This window comes from Rutidosis leptorrhynchoides, chromosome 10, assembly GCF_046630445.1.
Source record: "Rutidosis leptorrhynchoides isolate AG116_Rl617_1_P2 chromosome 10, CSIRO_AGI_Rlap_v1, whole genome shotgun sequence".
Lineage (NCBI taxonomy): Eukaryota > Viridiplantae > Streptophyta > Magnoliopsida > Asterales > Asteraceae > Rutidosis > Rutidosis leptorrhynchoides.
Window position 1 is genome coordinate 268,596,151 of NC_092342.1, and position 6,382 is coordinate 268,602,532.

Sequence of the window (6,382 nt, forward strand, 5' to 3'; positions counted from 1 at the left end):
TTAACAATTATAACTTAGAAACATATAAGTGGTAAAAGACAGATTCAAGTCTAGCGCGCATACACAACCTATGGCTGACAATGCAATATGCTTAAAGTATAAATTGCTAACGCGCACTTGTAAACTGTGAAGCGCACTATAAAATGCGAACCACGCACAATATAGAAAAGTAAACAAGACCAGTTTTCATTATTATTAAGAAAGTGATTACATTGTTAAAGAAAATTACAAAATTACAACGGGTCGTTTAACAAACGATCAACATCAACAGCGGGGTCTTCGGATAAAGCCACAAGTGAAGGGACCCTGATGTTTATCAGTGTCGGCTCCACAGCCTTGCTCTTCTGTGCTGCAAGAGGATCCACTTCCTTAGCAATGAGAGCTTCCAAGGCATCGGAAGATTGGATGTGAGGCTGAATCTTTCTCCAGAAAATAAGCCTCTCCTCCGCCTTGAAAGCAAGAATGGTGTCAACAAGAAGATCCTCACGTATTTCGAGTCACATGCAAGAACCAACAAGCGTAGGGAGACCCTTCTTCACAGTCTCAAACTGACACTTTGCCGTGTCACGATCAATCTGACAAGAAGTTAAGCGATCAGTCAAGTTGTCGCGCTCTCTTTCCCAAGCGCTCTTTTCAGACTCGAGAGACTTGACCTTTTTAGCCAACTCCTCAACCTGAGAAGCCAAGGATGCTTTCTCCCCAGCTAGAACTGACGAGGTGCTAACCGCCTCATTATGAGCCTTTTCTAAATGCTCGAGATCAGAAGTCAGATGCACGATGCGGTCATGCATCTGCTCAGCAGTCAGCGCACCCGGCGTGGAAGAGCCGGCACAGTCCAGTCGTGCCTTCACCTCCTTAAGGCAACTTTTAGCACGCATCAAGTTCAGCATAGCCAGTTGAACGTCAAAGCTCCATGCCTCAACGGGTGAGAGATGCCCAAAGTAGTTGGGAAGCTTGATGGCTTCCAAGTAGTCGAACTGACAGGCCGCCGTAGCCTCCGGAATAGACAACTGATCATTCATGCCATAAAACTGCACGAGAGCTTCTACAGATTAGAAGGCAACTGGTTAGTAAGAAAAAAGGCAGCGCAATGTCCCTGTACTTGAAAAAAGGAAAAATTACCTTTTCCCTTTTTAACGCGCTTGCGCTTACTCCCACCTTTAGTAGGGGGCTCACTAGCCTTACCCCCTTCAATGTCTGTTTGATGAGAGACTTCATCCGCATGACTCTCGCACTGACTATCGCTACCAGAACCACTGGCGCCAATAGCGACATCACCCTGAGCCTGCCTATCAATGTCCATGTCCTGATCACCCTGATTCTCCACGTCGGGCATCTCAGTATGAACGCCCTCGATGTCGCGCGAAGCAAGAAGTCTGTCTAGACACATCTTTGCAAATAAAACATACTAAGTTAGACACAAGTGATGAAGAGAAAGCAACTACAAAAATAACGCCCGTCTGCCGCCTACCATTATCATCGACGTCTAAGATAACTGGCAGGGCAGGCGGATAGGGACACATATTAGCAACCCGTAAAATATCAGAGCTATATTGACGGATAGGGAGTTCGCGGTTGTAAAAATGAACAAGTATCTGCTACTCCTCTGGGGAAAGGGGAGGCCTAATGTTTAACTGCACATTGGTAGTGTCGGTATGCCACGCGCAGATATTTCTATACGCGAGTGGGATAAATGAATCATCGATAAAGAAGAATGAGTTCTTCTACTTCTTGCGCACCTTAGCTTTCAGGTGCTGTACAAACTTAATCCTGTCGTTGAAAGATTACCAGCTCTGTTGATTCTTACAATATGAAAAGACGTTCTTAAACAAGTTCAGCGATGGAGGAAATTGGTAGTACTGGCAAATCATCTCGAAAAGAATAACGAGACATGCGCTATATGGATGCAACTGTCCGATGCCAACATTGAAGTGACTAACAAGCTCCATGAAGAAAGAAGTGGGAGGATAGCGCACATTCCCATCCACCATAAGCTGCCTATACACGGTAACCTTACCATCGATAACATCACTAGCGCGCTGATCAGCCAGGGGCGCTACAGGATTCAAATCAGCCAAAGGTGGGTACCACTCCACCAACTGCTCGACTTTGCGCTGCGTCATAACAGACTTAATAACCTCACAATTCGGAGGCTCAGAATGAAATGTCCCGTTCATATTGATTATAAACGTTCCATATTAATTGATTTCGTTTCGAGGTTTTGACCTCTATATGCGACGTTTTTCAAAGACTGCATTCGTTTTTAAAACAAACCATAACCTTTATTTTATCGGCAAGGTTAAAAAGATTATCAAAAATGATAACCTAAAAATATCACACTTACACACTACCAATACATATTGGTTTACAATATTAATATGTTACAACAAAGTAAATTTCGAATGCAGTTTTAAACAATATTATACAAGCATGCTGACTCCAAATCTTGTCTATATATTAGCATGCAACAGCGGAAGCTCTTAATAATTACCTGAGAATAAACATGCTTTAAACGTCAACAAAAATGTTGGTGAGTTATAGGTTTAACCTATATATTTATCAAATTGTAATAATAGACCACAAGATTTCATATTTCAATATACATCCCATACATAGAGATAAAAATCATTCATATGGTGAACACCTGGTAACCGACATTAACAAGATGCATATAAGAATATCCCCATCATTCCAGGACATCCATCGGACATGATATAAAACTCGAAGTACTAAAGCATCCGGTACTTTGGATGGGGTTTGTTAGGCCCAATAGATCTATCTTTAGGATTCCCGTCAATTAGGCGTGCACTAATTCTTAAAATTAGTGATGTTCCCTAATTCTTAGGCTACCAATCAAAAAGGGGCATATTCGGCTTCGATCATTCAACCATAGAAAGTAGTTTCATGTACTTGTGTCTATTTTGTAAAACATTTATAAAACTGCATGTATTCTCATCCCAAAAATATTAGATTTTAAAAGTGGGACTATAACTCACTTTCACAGATTTTTACTTCGTCGGGAAGTAAGACTTGGCCACTGGTCGATTCACGAACCTATAAAAAATATGTACATATATATCAAAGTATGTTCAAAATATATTTACAAAATTTTTAATACGTTTTAATGTTTTAAGTTTATTAAGTCAGTTGTCCTCGTTAGTAACCTACAACTAGTTGTCCACAGTTAGATGTACAGAAATAAAGCAATATATATTATCTCGAATCAATCTACGACCTTGTGTATACAAGCCTCATGCTACATCACAACTCAAAGTATATATAATATTTTGGAATCAACCTCAACCATGTATAGCTAACTCCAACATTACTGCATATAGAGTGTCTATGGTTGTTCCGAAATATATATATAGATGGGTCGATATCATATGTCAAAACATTGTATTCGTGTCTATGGTATCCCAAGATTACATAATATATTAGAATACATGTATAATATAATATGAGTTAGCTAGGATATGATTAATATAGATTTGTTACCAATTTTCACGTTGCTACAACAAGAAAAATTATCCAATCTTGTTTTACCCATAACTATGGTTTCATATTGAACTTAATTTTATGAATCTAAACAGAAAAAGTATTAGTTTATAGTCAGAAATATAGGTTACAAGTCATGTTTGTAAAGGTAGTCATTTCAATCGAAAGAACGACGTCTAGATGACCATTTTGGAAAACATACTTCCACTTTGAGTTTAACCATGATTTTTGGATATAGTTTCATGTTCATAATAAAAATCATTTTCCCAGAAGAACAAATTTTAAATCAAAGTTTATCATAGTTTTTAATTAACTAATCCAAAACAGCCCGCGGTGTTACTACGACGGCGTATATCCGTTTTTACGGTGTTTTTCATATTTTCCGGTTTTAAATCATTAAGTTAGCATATAATATAGATATAGAACATGTGTTTAGTTGATTTTAAAAGTCAAGTTAGAAGGATTAACTTTTTTTTGCGAACAAGTTTAGAATTAACTAAACTATGTTCTAGTAATTTCAAGTTTAAACCTTCGAATAAGGTAGTTTTATATATATGAATCGAATGATGTTATAAACATCATTACTACCTCAAGTTTTGTGGATAAACCTAATGGAAATGAGAAAAATAGATCTAGCTTCAAAGGATCCTTGGATGGCTTGAAAGTTCTTGAAGCAAAATCATGACACGAAAACAAATTCAAGTAAGATTTTCACTCGAAATAAGATTGTTAAAGTTATAGAAAATGAATCAAAGTTTGAATATGAGTATTAACTTATATTAGAAATATATCTTACTGTAAATAAGAAAGATTTCTTGAGGTTGGATGATCACTCAAAGTAGATTTGCAAGATTGGAAGTAACCTAGCAAACTTGGAAGTGTTGTTGGTGTGTTCTTGAGTAGTTGTTTTATAATTTGGTTTATGTATGGATTTATGAACTAGATTGAGCTAGATTTTGATGAAGATGATGAAGAACACTTAGGACAAAGGAAGAACACTTGAGAGAGAGTAATTTGATTCAAGAAAATTGCAAAGTGAATGTGTTTGTGTGTATGCAAGTTCACGTGAACTTAGGCCTTCAATATAGGCTCCATTAGTTTGTTGTTTTGTTAGATATTTCTTGCTAGATGTTAAATGATGGTTCCCACATGTATTAGGTGACTCACAAGGGCTGCTAAGAGCTGATCATTGGAGTGTATATATCAATAGTAAATACATTTTGAAGCTTTGTATTGTACGAGTATGAATACAGGTGTATACGAGTAAAATTGTTGATGAAAATGATTGAGGATGTAATTGTAAGCATTTTTGTTAAGTAGAAGTATTTTGATAAGTGTCTTGAAGTCTTTCAAAAGTGTATGAATACATATTAAAACACTACCTGTAAATACATTTTAACTGAGTCGTTAATTCATCGTTAGTCGTTACATGTAAGTGTTGTTTGAAACCTTTAGGTTAACGATCATGTTAATTGTTGTTACCCATTGCTTATTATATCTAAAGAGATGTTAAATTATTACATAATCATGATATTAACATGTATTAATATATCTTAATATGATATATATACATTTAAATGTCGTTACAACGATAATCGTTACATATATGTCTCGTTTCGAAACCCTTAAGTTAGTAGTCTTGTTTTTACATATGTAGTTCATTGTTAATATACTTAATGATATGTTTACTTATCATAATATCATGTTAACTATATATATAACTATATATATATATATATATATATATATATATATATATATATATATATATATATATATATATATATATATATATATATATATATATATATATATATATATATATATATATATATATATATATATATATATATATATATATATATATATATGTCATCATATAGTTTTTACAAGTTTTAACGTTCGTGAACCACTGGTCAACTAGGGTGGTCAATTGTCTATATGAAACCTATTTCAATTAATCACGTCTTAACAAGTTTGATTCCTTAACATGTTGCAAACACTTAATCATGTAAATATCAATTTCATTTAGTATATGTAAACATGGAAAAGTTCGGGTCACTACAGTACCTACCCGTTAAATAAATTTCGTCCCGAAATTTTAAGCAGTTGGAGGTGTTGACGTATCTTCTGGAAATAAGTGCGGGTATTTTTTCTTCATCTGATCTTCTCATTCCCAGGTGAACTCAGGTCCTCTACGAGCATTCCATCGAACCTTAACAATTGGTATTTTGTTTTGCTTAAGTCTTTTAACTTCACGATCCATTATTTCGATGGGTTCTTCGATGAATTGAAATTTTTCGTTGATATGGATTTCGTCTAATGGAATAGTGAGATCTTCTTTAGCAAAACATTTCTTAAAATTTGAGACGTGGAAAGTGTTATGTACAGCCGTGAGTTGTTAAGGTAACTCAAGTCGGTAAGATACTGGTCCGATACGATCAAAAATCTTGAATGGTCAAATATACATTGGATTTAATTTCCCTCGTTTACCAAATCGAACAACGCCTTTCCAAGGTGAAACTTTAAGCATGACCATCTCTCCAATTTCAAATTCTATATCTTTTCCTTTAATGTCAGCGTAGCTCTTTTGTCGACTTTGGGCAGTTTTCAACCGTTGTTGAATTTGGATGATCTTCTCGGTAGTTTCTTGTATTATCTCTGGTCCCGTAATCTGTCTATCCCCCACTTCACTCCAACAAATCGGAGACCTGCACTTTCTACCATAAAGTGCTTCAAATGGTGTCATCTCAATGCTTGAATGGTAGCTGTTGTTGTAGGAAAATTCTGCTAATGGTAGATGTCGATCCCAACTGTTTCTGAAATCAATAACACATGCTCGTAGCATGTCTTCAAGCGTTTGTATCGTCCTTTCGCTCTGCCC